Consider the following 19,692-nt stretch of genomic DNA (forward strand, 5'->3'; position numbering starts at 1 on the left):
TAATTTGAATATCATTTACATCGCTAAAGAACGATTAAAAAATAAAATGAAAACTTGAAGAAGGCCCGAACTCACAACCTTTGAATCATCAAACAAGCACTCTACCGCTGGTCTACGAGGCGCAGATATGGAACACTTTCATAGTTCCGGAACTGCTTGTACAAGCATATGCATCGTGTAACATCGCCGCGACCCGAAGTGGACTTTGAAAATATTCGCTGTTCACGAGTGCGGCCACTTTTTTTTTTTTACAGCTGTACATCTTCTAAAAACGTACGGCTCAACAAAAAATACAAAAAGGTTAATAAAAATATAAACAAATATGAAAATATATACAAGAAAACGGCTTTTTCACTAATATGTATGAATATTAAACGCATAAAAAGAAACCGCAAGATATACTTAAGAACAGTAAGTGAATTGATATATAAAGAAAACTTAAGACAAGTATTTAAATAATCATAAATAAAGAAAAATATCATAGAAAAAAAAGACACGAATTCTAGGACCTGTGAGGGTAAAAATATAAAACAATTCGAAGAAGGAAACAGAACTTCTGAGAAGTAAACCAAAGAAAAGCAGTGTTGTGGGATTTAATCGATTAATCTGGTCGACTAATCGATCAATTTCTGTTGTAAGATTAATAGATTAAAAATATTTAACCGAAAAATCGAGTCGATTAAAATTAATCGCTTGTACTTGATATTAATTATTATTTTGTTAATGCAAACTCAGACTAAAAACTCCGACAACATTAGTCTCTCAGAAATTGCTTACTTCAAAGTACCGTTATTTTGTAACTGCAAAGCAGGTAGCAGGTAGCAGGTAGCATAGGGCAAATCTTTGTACAGGCACTTCAGAAAGAGATGGAGATATGGGGACAGTGACCTGTCTACTCCTATTGAAAGTTGACACACAATGCGAAATCCTTAAGTTTTATAGTTCTTTATGCTACACTGAATAAACGCTTTGTACAGAAGCAGGATTATCAACAGTGATCACACTAGAGGTTTTGATTTATCTACAGAAACTCAAAACTCGAGTGGGATTTAATTTACTGTTACACGATTAGAAGAAAGTATAGCCTATAAAGATTAGAAGAAATAAAGCACTCTAATACAATAAAACAGGTATTAATTGACTTACTAAAATTCTATTTCACTAATGTTAGCTTCGCCAAAACGTTTGAATGGAGCCGCCATTTTCAGTTAACTATCTATGCGGAAAACAAATGACGATGGCAAAGCATGTTTTATAGTACCGTAAAAAATTTGCTGTTTGAAATGTTGGCAAATAAAGAAACAAATGGTATATACAGTAAGTTCAGGATTAATTTTACCACTTGCGACACTGTCCTCTTTTTCCTTGCGTTTCTTTATAAATATTGCGAGAGTTGTCTGTTTCAGTCCCCTATATAGATCATTGTGTAGCTAAGTTAGTCTACAAAATGATATTTTTTTCCTGTTGCACCTGCCATCATTAACAACTAACACTCGAATGTGAAAGTCGCTAGTGGCAGGAACCATAAAGGCAAATCCCGTTAAGAGTTACGCGCCCTTGAAGCAGTGGATTTCTACTGTAACACACTCCTTGCATAAGAAAGCCAAGATCGGTCAACGAAAGTATGAAAGAGGGTAGACGAATTAACGGAAGACATCTTTAAGCGTGCGATACCAAGTGAAAAATGAAATATTGAAATGAAAACCAAGTACATAAAAAATATTTTATCGTTCCATTGTTTTTTTTAATTTGACCATCCTTTTAATGATGGATAAAACATATTGAATATATATTAAATACGCCGGGACCAATCAAATTTATTGTTGCAAAAAGGTTTGTCTTTATATCGGTTTTCATTGTATGGAGGTTCCATTGTATATAGCATAATTATGTCAAGGTTGGCTTACGGTTCTGTTCGTGACATTCTAATGCTGGAACAGAGATGCGAACGTTATGTTGCTCTATTTTAATGAATTCAGTAGGTGCTCTTCTCAAAACTTCATCTTCAACATTATCTTATAAGAATAAAGTAAAAATGAAACAGTTAGGGAAGCCTATGTCAATGGTGGGAGTTGATTGTTGTCGAAATTTAACCGGAATTATATAGGAAGAACAAATAATTATGTGGCTGTGATGAGAAAAATTTCTCTTTCTGTTTTCTATGTGTGCTTTCTGGAGGAGACTGTTCGTGGCCAAAAGACGGTGTTGCGTTTCTGGTGCATCTTACAGTTAGTGGAAAATGGAAAAGCACGAAAAATGAAAGGAACACATTGTTATTGTTATTATTATTATTATTATTATTATTATTATTATTATTATTATTATTATTATTATTATTGTTGTCAAATTATCACCAGTCGTCACGGAACGAAGTATTAAAATTTGTTGCGTTTTATCGAAGCGAGCAAACACGACTTAATGTGGCTGATGTAGCCATATGCTACATCTCAGGTGCTGCATTTAGCGTTTTAGCAGTGCAGACTTCCAAAAGCAAAACATTTTTCACATGTGGCACAGAACATTGAGTGCAGGCGGTGGTCCACTATGTGTTATCTGTGTTCGATCCTTGTTTAAAACAGAATGTATCTTTCGTGTGTCTTTGTTTTCTCTAATTTCAGCGTCTTAAGTTGGAGCTGCGGATAGTATAAATTTAAAAACGTGCTGCATTTGGTTCTTCGAACTGGATTCGAGATATATTACATGCTGTATCATAATGACTTTTCTTGGAAATACATGTATACAATATTGTTTTTTTAGTTGGTTAACGATGCTGCAACAACTACTAGTTTATTTAACGTGACAGTCACTTCCTAGTTCTCACACAACAAAGACACATACATCGAGCAATAAGCTCGTCGAAGACCAATGGCAACGTGTTATAATATTCTACACTACTTCTAGGTAGCAGATAATTTTTAATGAGAAACATAAAATATTACCTACTGTGAAAGCTTCTGGCCACACACTATTCTACCACACTCCTTCCAGATAGAATATCAACGTCTAAGATATCTATGAATATTTTGATGATAAACAAATACTGCGCCACTGCCACTAAATAGAAAACTTCTGGCCACACACTACGCCAATGCTATTAAACATAAAAAATAACTTATTATATTCACATGAGGAGTTATTTATATTACTAAATACATAATAATTCTCATATTCAGTAAGCACATCAACGTTGACTCAAAACTATTAACATTCACATTATAATACTAACATATGATGTATAACATACATAATATACATTCGTAACACTATAACACTATGATCACATGTAACAATATAATACACAGCAGAGTTTTTATATGATATCAAACAAGTGGTCAGTTTGCAAATCTATGTAGAGACAAATCAAAGATTAACGATTTGATCTTTAGTGTAGAAGAGTGTCTCAAAAGCATTAAGGAGCCGGCAGTAGATTCGGAAGAAATGGAGAGGAATAGAAGAGTCCTGAAGGAGAAAATTAGCGGATTAGTGTCGAGAAGCATTGGAAATGATATCAGCTCGGACAACATTCATGAAAATAGCAAGGCAAGCACGACACAGAGTTCTTCAGGCACACATGGAATGCGGAAAGAAGCAACTTTAAGCGATAGAAAGAAGCCTACGACGTCATCTGAGGAGGAAATATCGACATGTAGCAGAAATCTACAAACGCGTCAAAATTCCTGCAATCAGCATTTTGAGGCGATTCCAAGGCGAGTACGTGAGTTGCAGAGTTAGGGGAAAACAACGACAAGGCAAGTGAAGAAAAATGGAACGGGTTCAGGTCAGGGGCGTATTTTGGGGGCTACCGGCGGTAGCCCAAGGAAATTACAAAAGAAAAAGTTTATAATATAACATAATGTAATAATTTTGTATTACCGTATTAGTTTTACCACAGTAATTAAAATTAAATTAATTGTTAGATTTATATGCGCTCTCTGCTCTCGAAAAGAAACAAGTTGTCAAGGCGGCATCACTGGAGAAACCGCTGCTACGAAGGGTAGCCTGTGACCGTTCAGCTCACGTCGCACAACTCCCCGTCCCCCCGCTCCCTTCAGTTTCTATCGTGCACTGTAGGTGGGTGAGTTGCCGCTCTCGTGATCGGTTTCTTGGAAGGCGCGAAGCAACAATATGCTTAGTACGCTAGCTCATTAATGTGATTGTGTTCTTGCAGTGCAGTATTTTAAATTTGTGATTTGTTCGAGTGTCTAAGAGTTATATTAATTGTGAATTATTAAGTTTTTAATTTCCCAATTAAGTGATATTGTGAAAAATATGGCAGAACAAGTTTTTGGAGAGATTTGTGTTGAAAATGACTGTGTAATAGAGGGTTTATTAAAAGTGCCTTTTAACCGTCGTACATACAACGAGAAAGTTGAAATTGTGGAAATGGAAAGACCAACTCCTGAGTTAAATTTGTCCATGGACGTAAAAGAAAAACAGCGTGAGTACACACGCCATTTCACTTCAACATCATATGGTAAGTGGAATTGGTTGTGTGGTAGTTCTAAACTGTCTAAACTATTTTGCTGGCCATGTTTGTTATTTAGCCGCGAAACTAATGTGTGGTCAAAAGAGGGGTTTTCTAATATGAACTCCCTTCGAACGGCAGTCCTAAAACACGACAAATCAAAAGCTCATATTTATAGTAGCATGAACTTTGCAAACTTTGGGAAGACAAGAATTGATTTACAGCTAGATAAGCAAAAAGTTCTACACATCAACCAACACAATGCTCTTGTGAAAAAAATCGGGAGATTTTACTGCGTCTTATTAACGCAGTCTGTTTTCTAGGAAAACAAGAATTGGCTTTCGGGGTCATAATGAGAGTGTGGAATCAGACAATAGAGGAAATTATATTGAATATTTAAGTTCCTTAAGTGAATTTGATCATTTACTGGCCAATCATCTTGAGAGTTCAACAGTATTCCGTGGTACTTCTCCCGCAATTCAGAATGACTTAATATTTGCCATAAGTGGGGTTATGATAAAGAACATAAAATCTGAAATAGAAGAAGCACCTTTTGTGGCCATTGTTGTTGATGAAACAAGTGACTGCTCTAATCAGAGTCAATTGTCCACTGTTTTAAGATACGTCGACAGTACTGCCAATGTTCAAGAACGGTTTATAGGATTCACAAATGTCAGTTCGGGCAAAACTGCTGCTGCTTTGTTTCAGCATGTGGAAGGTGTTATAGCAGAATACAATGTCGGCAATAAGTTAATTGCACAGACATACGATGGTGCTTTAGTTATGGCGGGAAATATTAATGGCTTAAAAACAAAAGTTCAAGGAAAGTATCCTCAAGCACTATTTGTCCAGTGTTACAGCCATGTTCTCAATTTAGTTTTGCAACAAACTACTTTATCCATTCCAGAATGCCGCATTTTTTTCAAAACACTGTCGGGTTTAGCTGCATTTTTCTCATCATCTCCTAAAAGATCAGAAAAACTCAAGGAATTTATGAAAAAGAAACACCCAAAAGTAGCACCAACTAGATGCAATTTTACATCTCGGCTTGTAAATACAGTAAAGGAATACAGAGAACAACTGACTGCTTTCTTTGAAAATATCATTTGTAATGACTCTGAAGAAAACTGGGATGATGATGTAATTGTGCAGGCTCAAGGATATTTGTATTTTTGCATACAGTTTCAGAATATATTTCTTCTTGAAGTCTATGCTAGAGTGTTCGCACATACAGATGTGCTCTACAATATTCTTCAGACAAAAAGTCTAGACATAGCATACTGCTTGCAAGAGGTATCAAAGTTAAAACATACTATATCCGAGTTCAGACGTAGTGGGTTTCCGTCCATATGGAGTAATATGGAAAATGAAAATTCTTCAGACAATACAATGGAAGCACCATTAAAGCGAAGAAAAGGAGATGATGAATTGAAATACAGGCAGCTGTACTACAGCATACTAGATCGTATGCACATGGAAATTACTGACAGATTTTCTGATTATGGAAAGCTTCAGTTCACACATCTTCTAGATTCTCAAAAATTTTCTGCTTATAGAGAAAACTTCCCGAATGAGGCATTAAACAAATTATTTCAGTCCTATAACAGTCACTTTGATCAAGTACGTTTGAAAAATGAATTAAGTGTAATATATTCAGCAGAAGTTTTTGATTTTTCGAACAAACCTATCCATGAAATATTATCTGCCATATATGAAAACCAGCTGAACCAAGTTATTCCTGAAGTTCTTAAATTGGCAACATTAACTGTGACAATACCAGCTACGTCAGCATCGGTAGAAAGAACATTTTCTGCGTTGAAGAGAATAAAATCCTACTGTAGATCAACTCATACACAAGAACGTTTATCCGGCTTGGCACTAATATCCATTGAAAAGTCATTTCTACAGAAACTTTGCAAGTGGCCCAACTGTAATTTCAAGGACGAAGTCATCAACGTATTTTCGTCCCAATCAAGACGTCTGGAATTCACATAAATATGTAAGGAATTTTATTATAGGGATTTTAAAATATATTTTGTGTAATAATAGGGTCAGTGGTAGCCCAGACCCTTAAACCAGTATACGCCACTGGTTCAGGTAGCAGTGATGAAGGAATAAAAGCGAATAGTAAAAGGAAACATGATTTAAGAAGCTGGTGTAGGGGGGAAATAGTGGGGGGAAATACAAGAAAATAGTGGGGGGGGGGTCAAGATATCAATAGGAAGTGAAGTGAAGGGAGGATATAAGTGTGGAGGTCAGTAGTGGAGAAGTGGGAAAATATAGACAGGTAGGCTGGTGAACGAGAGGTGACACAAGATACATTTAAAGAGAACATAAGTGAAAGAGAGAAGGAAGTAAGTTATGACTTGCATACATTTGCTATGTAATAAGGTGGGATGGCACTATATACAAAATATGTGAAGTGCCATCTCACCGGAAGTAAGTGCTTAACGACAAATATATATCATATCATATCATATGATATCAAACAAATTCATTTTGTATATGAATTGTAAACAAGTCTTCATATATTTTATTATATCAATATTTGTATTTTAATCACATAATATTTTTAATATGACCACAAGCAAATAAATGAAGGCTTGTAAAATGTAATATTAAACCTTGTATCTTTAAGTTTTTAACTCTGTTGACATTGATTGTCCAGTTTTCATTCTTAGTCACACCCGACCTCAAGCATCTTGCTTTTTCGGGTGTGACCCAGTTACATTGTATTTATACAATAAATTGTAATATGTAGGCTATTTTACTATGAGATTGGTAATCAATTTCGAATTTTGAAGAATATTCAAATACGAGTATTACAATAGTATTGTAAAATATTTGTTACTGTATGTAATTTTTGCTTGCAATAAAATCTTTGTATATATAAAAAAAATAAAAAAAAATACTCAAATAGTTTGCAAAAAAAAAAGAGGTTAACATATTGTAATTTGTAAAACAACAAACATATCTGTTGATGTCGCAATCAAGAGCGATGAAAACGTTAATACGAACATTAAATTACTGTATGTGATACGAAGGAATAGTACCTTGTATATGGCATGTTAAGTCACTGACGGAAAAATAATAAATCCACTTAATTGAACCAATAAAGGAGTCTGACAAGGCTATAGTTTATCTCGGCTTTTATTCAACATATTAACGGAATAATCCAAAAATAATTTTCAGTAATGGCATACACTAACAAGGAACATGTGTGTAACAACAATATTTATATGCAGACAATGAAGTACTTCTGTCAAATTCTGAAGACGGGTTACAGACTGCGACACACCAATTTTATAAAATAGCAAGTGGTTGTGGCATCGAAATATCCATTTCAAAATCAAGAACAATGGCGATTTGTGGAAGAAAAATGTCAAATGCGTAGAAATTAAAATAGATGGGAAAATAATAGAAGAAGTTTCTGAATTTACATATTTAGGAAATTTATTTATTTGTTTTTCTTTCTTTTTTGTGTTAGCTCGATGAGATTAAATAAATAAATAAATAAATAAATAAATAAATAAATAAATAAATAAATAAATAAATAAATAAATAAATAAATAAATAAATAAATAAATAAATAAATAAATAAATAAATAAATAAATAAATAAATAAATAAATAAATAAATAAATAAATAAATAAATAAATAAATATTTGAAGTTATCACAAATAAGGCCGATATTGTTTAATTATTTTTGTTTTGTGGTCAAGTGTACTTCACATTTCGAATTTCTACATAAATATGACTAATTTTAACTTCTTATCCTACTTATACGAAACGCAATTTAATGCACTTGCTGTTAATGTGATGTTCGTGAGAACAAGTGAATACATGTAATTTCATTGATAAAGAAATTTTAATTTTTAATCACATAAAAAAATGTTTTTATTTTCAATAGGCAACAACTACTAACGTAACAAAGAGTAACGCCTTGGTTTCAATTGAGCAACGTCATTAACAAGCTCGTCTTTCATTTCTTAACCGTTCACAAAAGTAGATTATTTTAATTTTTAAAGTAGAGTTCTTGCATTTTTTCTTTAGCAGCACAACTCAATTACTAATTTGTTATTTTAAACTCGGGGGAAAGAGTTAATTGACTCCTCCCCTATCCCAAATAACGCCCCTGGTTCTTTTCCATAATCCTGAAAACACATTTGGTCACATATTCGCTGCCATGTGCCGAAATATAAAATATAGAATGGGCTATGGTCAGGTCAATGTACAGTTGACAAATCTCAGCAGTACAGCCGAAACTTTTTGGCGTTACACCTGTCTCGAAGAGCGGACCTAACCTAACCCAACCAGTAGGTGCGACGTACGCCAGCGAACGTGTGCAGAAATCTCGGATCGTATTCTCATTTGTCTGAGTGTTACTACGGACCTGCTAGAAACTCGCTCCGGAGACACAGAGCTATAAACTTCAGAGACGAACTCTGTAGGTCTTTTGGTTCTCTTTTTGTATTGCCAAAGCTTGGGAAACATGAAAAATAAAAGCGTATCTGACAGTCGGGCCGCCAAATCAAAGCAACATGCTGTTGGCTTGGTTACAACACGCAAGTCAAAACAGCTGCCATCGTTTGCATGACTGATGATTTTGTCACGTGATGCACACGTGCGCCTTCATTTGTTTTTTCATGGGGTTGTGATGGGATTGCGCAACTTTATCTCCCCACTGTGGTACAAAACGCTTTGACAACAGCAAAAGAAATGTTTGTCTTTGTGTCATATCTGAACCAAAGCAAAATCTTACTCTTAATTTATTATAACTACATACATATGATTGAAGACAGATCAATGTACAGAATTTTTGTTTGTCACTGCTATTGTTAATAATATTATTATTACTCTGTTATTATTATTATTATTATTATTATTATTATTATTATTATTATTATTATTATTATTGCTGTTGATCGATCAAACTATTTAATCGATTAACTATTTGTATTTAAACGATTAATCGAGTTTTGATCGAGTTGAAAAAATGTTTTAATATACTGTAATACACAATTATTGTTAAATTATTTAACTTGTGTTCGGTGATAAGCATAAGTATTAAATGTTGTATATCTGTAATATATTGCATCGTTATATTACAAAACAAGTATTTTAATTATTTAATAACATATTTATTATGAGGCTTATAATTTATTGTGTCAATTTCTCGGGGAATTTTTGAGACAAACATTAATAACAAAAAGTATGAAGACTCGTCTAGTTAATACTGCTTCATCCGTGATTTTAAACATTGAGTGCATTCACATGCTCCGAATTAAGTACCGCTCTATGTTTAGTGCATCACTGAACACGAAAAAAAAAAAAAACTTTTTTTTTCTATCAAGCACTTCTCCACGATCGTTCAATTTAAATCCAAACGTTTCACCAAGTTTACCTCTCAAATTCTCATATGACATAATGGAGTTTACACTTTTCACAAACCACAGAAAACTCAGTTTTTTCTTTATCAAACGAAACACACAACCTTCATATACAAACTCAGTACAGAAATTGCAACAGTACAGCGGTCGAAACAAATTTTAGAAAGAGAAGAAGGTAGTTACGCTCTCAGTTGCACACAGTGTAGACATGGCTATTTTATAAGGGATGAGGGGGACGAATCCCAGAAAAGTATGCATTTCATATGCTAGGAACATGAGCTGACAACAAGGTGGAAGTTTTCTTGGAAAACCATAAAACTTAATAAGAGTTTCGCATTGTTTCAACTTTCAATAGAAGTAGACTAGGTCACTGCCCTCATATCTCCATCTCTTTCTGAAGTGTTTGTGCAAAGATTTTATCTACGCTAGCTGGTTTACAGTTATAAAATAACAGTACTATTATGCTTTTAAGTAAGTAATTTCCGAGAGAGAAATATTGTCGGAATTTTTAGTATGAGTTTGTATTAAGAAAATAATAATACCAACTAGGCTACAACCGATTAATTTTAATCGACTCGATTATTCGATTAAATATTTTTGATCGATTAATCTTACAACAGAAATTGATCGATTAATCGATTAAATCCCACAACACTAATTATTATTAATTGTCATAAATAATTATTGAGTGTAATTAGTTACCACTGTCACCGGGTATTTACTCATTTGCAGAGTGAATAAATACATACATCCTCTAATTGTTTTGCGCCAAAAGATAAAAATATATTATAATATATGGCCTGCTATAAAACTAGTAGATATTTAAATAACATTAAATTAAATATACAATTATTACTAGATTAAGCGTGTTAAAAGAAATTATATAAGATCAGGTTAACATGTAGGGGAGAGTCGGGTAGTATCGGACGTCGGGTAATATCGGACAGTGCGTTTCTTTCAGCTACCACCATATGGTAGTACCTGAATGACATGGTTACGTTTCTCTATGCGACATCACAGAAACGTAACCATGTCAATCAGGTACTATCATCGTATGGTAGATGAAAGAAACTCACTGTCCGATATTACCCGCTGTCCGATACTACCCGACTCTCCCCTATACAAATAAAAACAGAATTTATAAAATTATTTATTTCAGTAACAAAAATTAATCTAAAAATTAAAAAGGGTGTAAAACTAACTACTTCTGTAACATTGATTTAAAACTTTGACATATCTCATTGTATTCCCATTAAATGATTGAGACGTCATTTACCTAAAGTTAAAACAATAGTATCTAAAACTTAATATTACAAAACTCATTGACATTGCAGAGTGGAATTGTCAGCAATGCCTTTCTCACTAACCTTCTGAAAGCAAAATATGACTTATTTCTTATATTCATGGGTAAAATTTATAAACTTTGTAAGATATGGAAATAAAACTATTGCTAATACAGAATTAAATGGTTAGATCCTATGAAACAAATGACCAATTGACACGTTTAAAAAAAAGTAGCCCACTAAAATGGAACCCGTTCGAAATAAATATGAAACAGGGTGACCAGATCAAAATAGTCAAAAGCAGAACATTTGAAGGAAAAAAGCAGTTTATACTTCTGTGAAGAGGACATGTCCTTCGGTAGCTTTGGGGATTTCAATGAATAGGTGTGAAATTTTTTACTTGTAAAATGTTTCAAATTAGCCTATATTGTACTGTTACAATATACCCTTTACTGCTTCTACTGATAGCTGTTCCCTTCATCTGAGCATTGGATATTGTTTAGTGAAAATACCCTTTCAACACTGGCATTATGTGCAATTATTGAAAAAAATAATTGACATATATACAGCAAAGTTTGGAAACACTTAACATTCAGAACCTGCTCAAAAAATGTATCCACTGAAATTCTGTTGTTTCCAAGAAAAATGTTTCATCTTGCTTCAAAACAAATTCTTTTAGAGCACAGAATTCATAAAATTCATACTTTTCATATAACATACTTTTGACCTCAGATTTTATATTATATTAACCCTACTGGGCGTTAATGCATAGGATGAAAATAAATGGTTCTAAAAGTAAACCTATAACATTTTGTAAAACACGAGAGGAAACTAGTCTAAATTACAAATTCAGTGGTGTTGTAATTCCGCAGGAACAATGCTGTAAATACCTAGAAGTGTATTTAAACTCCAAACTTTCTTGGGGAGAGCACGTTGACAATGTTATGGGTAAAGTATGAACGGCACTTCACTTTATTATGAGAATCTTGAAAAAGGCTAGCCTCAAATCAAGGGAAATAGCATAGGCCTACCTAACGTTAGTGCGACCGTTAATGGAATACGAAAGTACATGATGGGATTCCTATAGAATATATAAGATAAATTCCTTAGAAAGAATCCAGTTTATGGCAGCTAAATTTGTTGAAGGTAAAAGAGAAGACGATAAAAGAACTTAAATGGGAAATATTGGAAAACAGACGTAGAAAAACTAGAATAACATCATTGTATAGAGCACATCTAGGTCAGAAAGCATGAGTAGACATAACGGCTCGGTTAGATAAGACAGCGTACTATGGTAGGAACGATCATGATATTAAAATCAAATGTAGGAAACAGAAAACGGATGTAGGTAAATTCTCGTTTTTAAATAGAACTATAAATGATTGGAATGACCTACCTGCAGCGGTCTTTGAGGGCTGTCCTTCCTTAAGGAGATTCAAGAGTAACTTAAAACGTTGTGTATAAAGTGTAAATTAAAATTAAGGTAACATTTATTTTTTAAGGTGAGGAGTTACTCCCTTGATTTGAATTGTAAGCTTACTTTAAACGTAGCTTTGTTTATAAGTATGAATAAGGGTTTATTGTATGTCTTATTTGAACTGTTGTATCAATGAAGCGTGGTCAGTCAGTGAAGTTATGATTTTACAGTGCAGTGAATAGTTCCGATCAGTGATAATTTATAGTGTCAATTAAATGTGTTTTATAGTGTCAGTGAAATGTGTCATAGTGCCAGTACAGTGAGTGAGATGACAGTACAGTGAAAGATTATTTATCAATACTAATGTGAAACTTATGTGGGGCCTATACATATGTAGGTTGAAATGTAAAATTAGGTTCACTTATTAATTAGGTTATTTTATGTATTATTATTAATTGTAACTATTGTATATAATAGTATTAGGGGCTGCAAGACGATAAACACCTTTAAAAACAACTTAAAAGATAACCTTATTAGCATTTCACTCCAATCATACTGATTTGAACTATCACTGACTACATTGTTACTTCTTTCTTTAAACATCATCCTGATAGTGCTGTATTTTCAAAATTGTCTCATAATAATCTCTTTCTATTATCTAATATTATTTGAAATATATTAACATTCTATGTATTTTAGCTTAATTCTGCTACACAGTTTATTTCGGTGTTTAATTAATAGTTCATAGTATTTTGTTGTTTAATTCGAAATAACACTTGTATACATGTAACTCTCATCTAAATCAAATTGTTGAATTCTTTGTAAGTTCATGCATATGTATATACACTCTTTGCTGGTTGAGTGGAAGAGAAGGCCTTACGGCCTTAATTCTGCCAGCTAAAATAAATCATTATCATTATTATTATTATTATTATTATTATTATTATTTTATTATATAATTGTATTGTTTGTTCTAATTGTATTGTGTTGTATTGTATATCTAATTGTATTGTGTATTGTAATTTTATTGTGTGTTGTTTATATTGTTTGTACCAATGCCACCGGGTGCTTGCCCACTTGCAGTGTAAATAAATACATACATATATACTGTATTTCAATATTTGGTACATTATGTTGTTGAAAGGCTTTATCGTAAAAAGCTGGCCGGACGCTCACAAAATACTAAAAAAAGCAGGACAAGTCCGGCGAAATCCGGACGTCTAGTCATCCTAGAAATAGTTCAAAATGCGAAAGTGACTTTGAACTGAGTCAAATGCACAAGGGTTTTTTTAACCTGCTGGACAAATGCAAAAATTAAAACATGGTATTTAAAAAAATATTTCGTTATAGTAATTCGCGATAAGTGGACATTAAAAAGAATTGAATGGAACAAATGTTAACGACCCGGTTATCTAACGCCACGCGGAAGCTGTCGGCAAAAGTCTTGCCACCTTAATATTAGGCATCCTTTACGACACGAGTGCAATCAAGTGCTACCAACCTCGCGAGGCGGGCTGGCGATTTGTGAGGCAGTCCCGTGGGACTGTAGCTGTGAACCGATCGCTGTAAAAATAGCGCAGCGCCGAGGAGCGATGATGGATTTGGGAACAGGTAGACGGGCGGGTCATTGTGTGCGGCCGGGCCCAGCAGACAGAAAATAGCCCCGCTGCGGCGCTATTGTTTCCTGAGCATGAGCTGATTCCACTCCAGGCAAGTGCAAGTCATTTATTTCTGGCTGTGATAATTGTAATTGCGGTGATAATGGTGACCAGAGTTGTTGTAACCGGTGTACAGTGTCATTCATTTAACGTTGCTGTGTCGGCTGTGGACAGGGATGTGCGTTTGCCACTTGTTAGAGACTAGGAAAACACATGGTAACGCGTGAGAGTAGCTACGGGGATGTGGGCATCATGATTCATGTCTTTGGCTGTCCGCTGGAATATAATCTTAATTTCACATGCCAACTTTCAGTCTTTTTTTGCTGTTTTTATGAAACTTAAATAAGGCGACTAAAATAGCACTATTGTTATTATTAGAGCCCGGATGTTTGGGTATTTATAACAGTTAAAATAGGCAGGCAAAAAAGGCAATAAAAACGTAAAAAAGAAAGACAAATTTGGAAAAGATATTATAAATTTTAAAAAGGCATAACATATTTTAACAATAAATTAAAATCATATCAACATAACTCATGTTTTTACTTCATAGTTGACACATGTTGACTGATAAAATACTTTTTTTCGTGATTAACTGTCTTTTCACAAACCTTACAACAAAACCTGTTCCATCGGTTTAAAACACATAGGCACCAAATTTTTTGCTGTTTTTATGAAACTTAAATAAGGAGACTAAAATAGCACTATTGTTATTATTAGAGCCCGGATAAGTTTAGGTATTTATAACAGTTAAAATAGGCAGGCAAAAAAGGCAATAAAAACGTAAAAAAGAGACAAATTTGGAAAAGCTATTATAAATTTTAAAAAGGCATAACATATTTTAACAATAAATTAAAATGATATCAACATAACTCATGTTTTTACTTCGTAGTTGACACATGTTGACTTATAAAATACTTTTTTTCGTGATTAACTGTCTTTTCACAAACCTTACAACAAAACCTGTTCCATCGGTTTAAAACACATAAGCACCAAATTTTTTGCTGGTTTTATGAAACTTAAATAAGGCGACTAAAATAGCACTATTGTTATTATTAGAGCCCGGATAAGTTTAGGTATTTATAACAGTTAAAATAGGCAGGCAAAAAAGGCAATAAAAACGTAAAAAAAAGACAAATTTGGAAAAGATATTATAGATTTTAAAAAGGCATAACATATTTTAACAATAAATTAAAATGATATCAACATAACTCATGTTTTTACTTCGTAGTTGACACATGTTGACTTATAAAATACTTTTTTTCGTGATTAACTGTCTTTTCACAAACCTTACAACAAAACCTGTTCCATCGGTTTAAAACACATAAGCACCAAATGTTTTGCTGTTTTTATGAAACTTAAATAAGGAGACTAACATAGCACTATTGTTATTATTAGAGCCCGGATGTTTAGGTATTTATAACAGTTAAAATAGGCAGAAAAAAGGCAATAAAACGTAAAAAAAAGACAAATTTTGAAAAAGCCATTATAATTTTAAAAAGGCATAATATATTTTAACAATAAATTAAAATGATATCAGCATAACTCATGTTTTTACTTCGTAGTTGACACATGTTGACTGATAAAATATATATATATATATATTTTTTTTTTTTCGTGATTAACTGTCTTTTCACAAATCTTACAACAAAACCTGTTCCATCGGTTTAAAACACATGAGCACCAAATTCACTAACGTAAGTATGAAGATTACTTTTCAATGGTTTACTGAATTTAGGCATTCTTGCTAACCGATCTTATATCTTCTGTCACCCGACAATAACTGACAGTTCCTCAATCAAATTTCTTTCTCCTACAATAATAAACGTGTAGCACAAAATTGTAACAGGAAGAAAATGCTACGTGACAACTTCTATGAAAGCGGGCTTAATATTTAAAATTATAAAGCTGATTGTTGGTATGGTGAAGACATGAGATATTTTTGTAACTGTGGATTGTCGATCATTATTCATATTACGCTAATAGTATTATTAGCAGATTAAGCACCGAAATAAATTACTTTTATTTACTATTGTTAGTAAAGTTATTCATTGTTTCATATATTTTAAATTTCATACACATTACAACTAATTAGAAAATTGCAAATAAACAAGAAATATTGCTTTTAAAATGACAAAAAAGGCATTTATTATTGAATTAGTAAGAAACGTCTTAAAAAGGCAAAATAGGAAAAATAAAAATCGGCCCTATCACTTTGATTTACCCTAAATCACATTTATATCTATGAAAATAATGGTGTACATCCACCCAGTAAAAAAGGCATTTTGCCAAACATCCGGGCTTTTGTTATTATGAATTAGATGTAACAGGTGATCATAAGTATATATGGGCCAAACGAATGTTGTAGATATAATAATAGAGTTCAAACTTAAGGCACATTTACTCTGAAGTTAAGCACACACAAAATTGTACAGTGTTTACAAAGCGGTTGGCAAGTAGTCCTTCCCCTCATACACACATCATGTTAGTTGGATGGAGCAATATAGCCCGAGCAAGGAAAAAATTAATTGTTCGTCTGAAGGACAAACGTAAATATTACGTTGGTTGGAATATATCGGATTATCGTCTCTAGGTTGTAGAAACGTAATGTTATTCTTAGGCCTATAAACAGTTATACAGGGCAATAATAATAATATTAATAATAATAATAATAATAATAATAATAATAATAATAATAATAATAATAATAATAATAATACTTACTTACTTACTTACTGGCTTTTAAGGAACCCGGAAGTTCATTGCCGCCCTCACATAAGCCCGCCATTGGTCCCTATCCTGAGCAAGATTAATCCAGTCTCTATCATCATATCCCACCTCCCTCAAATTCATTTTAATATTATCCTCCCATCTACGTCTCGGCCTTCCCAAAGGTCTTTTTCCCTCCGACCTCCCAACTAACACTCTATATGCATTTCTGGATTCGCCCATACGTGCTACATGTCCTGCCCATCTCAAACGTCTGGATTTAATGTTCCTAATTATGTCAGGTGAAGAATACAATGCGTGCAGTTCTGTGTTGTGTAACTTTCTCCATTCTCCTAGTCATAATAATAATAATAATAATAATAATAATAATAATAATAATAATAATAATAATAATAATAATAATAATAAATAATAATAATAATAATACTTAATTATTAGACTATCAGAACACATACCATTTGTAACTGTGGGCCTACATAAATTACAGAATAAGGAAAGGAAGCTACATAAATATAGTACGAGTAATTATAAAATACAGGTCATAGAAATAGACTTGCTAGAAACTAATCAGATTACTATAAAAGAAACAATATTTAGATAAAACATTTAGAAAACAATATGTTCTATTTAATATAAACCTAACTCTTGTATAAATAAAATTCTTTACCAAGAAACAAAGATAATATTGTACTTAATGAAAATAAGTGAAATATTATTTTAGTAAGAATTTAATAGTCTATTAGTGTGAAGTCAAAATGAAAGTTTTGTAGGTTAAATTGGTAACAAAATAGAGTAAATTAAGAATCAAATGAAGTAAAATGAAGTCCAGTTATCATAAATTAACAAGATTATTTATTACATTTTCTATCGATATGGACAAAAATCATGATCCTATTCGCAATATTTATCGAATAAGAAGGTGTTAAACATTTCGAAAAAAAAAACGAGAAAATTATAAACTTTCCACCAATATGGTACTACACTTCTTTGTTGAGTACAACCTGAGCTATTCGCTCTGAAAATCTGAAGGGTTATTTCACGTCTATCCTGTACAGTGTCAATAGAAATGGTGAGAAGAGAGATAGTATTTTAGACACATAACTCTTAAGATCTAGCATTAGATTACCTAATATTCGCCTTAACAAATGGGAAAATCCAATCTGCTTAGGAGGGATTCTACCCCATGCCTAAATGCAGCCCCGGATCACATGTCTGTTCCCTAACGCCAAAACTCCAGTGTTAACTTAAAAAAAAAAAACTTTTGAATAACCCGTATTTAGCAAAATGGTGTCCTACTGTAATAGATAGGGCCTATAATATGTATCAGATCCTTCAAAAGTCACTTAACTCTTCAAAGCGTTATGAATATTATAACAGTTCAGAAAACAATGGAATTTGGTTCATATATAACATTAGAAATATGTCCGCATTTCTCTTATTCAAAGGAAGTCATTCTTTCTGCGTGTTTTGCAGGCGATGCTTTGAAATATTTCCAATGTCTTGAGAGAAAGAGAGAGAGAGAGAGAGAGAGCATATTTTAGTTTCTGTAGGGTTGTTGGATGTGCCACGAAAACTCGTTCTTTGAGGGAACTCCACAACGAAAAATCGGCAGGATTGAAATCTGGAGATCGTGAAGACCATAATGTTGGAAAGTGCCCACTGATGACACGATCGCCAAAGATCCGTGTATTTAAGAGTTTAGCGCTCCTCGTTTGATGTGACATTTATATTATTTCATTGTTGTGTGTTTCGAGGGAATATGGACCAATGATAAATTGTGAAGCGAAGCCACGTGATACAGTGACTTTCAAATCATAAAGAACTTGTTGAATTAAAACCTGGGTTTTATTTTCAGAATAAATTCTGGAATAACATAAATTCTGGAATAACATATGTTAACTTCACCAACAGGAAAGAAATGTACTACTTCGTCTGCCCAGAGAACTTTGTTCAGCCAATGATATAATTAAATTGAATATCTGTTAGTAAAAGTGAAGCGAAATAGTATATTACGATACAAGGTTGGGAAGTGTTTTTATAAAATCAAGGAAAAGATTGAAAAAAGAGCAGAGCGAGTTTTTCAATTTCCAAAATTTTGTAATGCTTTTCACAAACGTGTATTGTACAACATTTTTTGCACGATCATATTTAAAATTGCAAATGCAATCTATTTTTCATTGAAAATTTAGAGCAATATTACTCCCAAGCCTTTGCAAAACTGCACTGCAATTGCAACTAAGTAACAATAAGTGCACTGTAATGTTATGTTAAGAAGAATGATTTCCCTAGCAACAAGTTTCTCTGTGGGAAATCTAACTTTCAAGGTCTAGCAACAATAGCTGCAAATACAGCAAAAAGCACGGTAGTGCAAAAACATATATTTTCTGCTTGTCACTTTCCATGAGTGCTTGAGGCTTCACGAATTCATCCACAAGAGTTTCTGACAAGTTTCTGAGGATTATTATTCGCAACACAGTTCAATATGTCACACTGGCACAAAGTAGGTAGAATAGCGTCTTTTTATAGTTTGAAGCAGACATATGATATGATATGATATGATATGATATGATATGATATGATATGATATGATATGATATGATATGATATGATATGATATGATATGATATGATATGATATGATATGATATGATATGATATATTTATTCATCCATCATATATCTGTAAGACAGACTGTTACAATTCCTGAAGCATACATACAGATGAGTTGGTTGGTGCTGCACCTACCGTTAGAA

General features: G+C 33.0%; 1 protein-coding gene across 2 annotated transcripts in view; it reads left to right on the top strand.

The window, feature by feature from the left end:
• The first annotated feature begins 14,097 nt into the window (after positions 1 to 14,097).
• SmydA-1 (SET and MYND domain containing, arthropod-specific, member 1) overlaps positions 14,098 to 19,692 on the top strand; it is a 49,301-nt gene continuing 43,706 nt past the window's right edge. Inside the window, exon 1 of one of the 2 annotated variants that reach the window (XM_069849466.1) lies at positions 14,098 to 14,265. The gene's annotated coding sequence lies outside the window, so the exon portion shown is untranslated. Of the gene's footprint in view, positions 14,266 to 14,299; positions 14,430 to 19,692 lie in introns of those variants that run through there. The other variant, XM_069849467.1, reaches the window with a different exon arrangement.

This window comes from Periplaneta americana, chromosome 16 (genome assembly GCF_040183065.1).
Source record: "Periplaneta americana isolate PAMFEO1 chromosome 16, P.americana_PAMFEO1_priV1, whole genome shotgun sequence".
Classification (NCBI taxonomy): Eukaryota; Metazoa; Arthropoda; class Insecta; order Blattodea; family Blattidae; genus Periplaneta; species Periplaneta americana.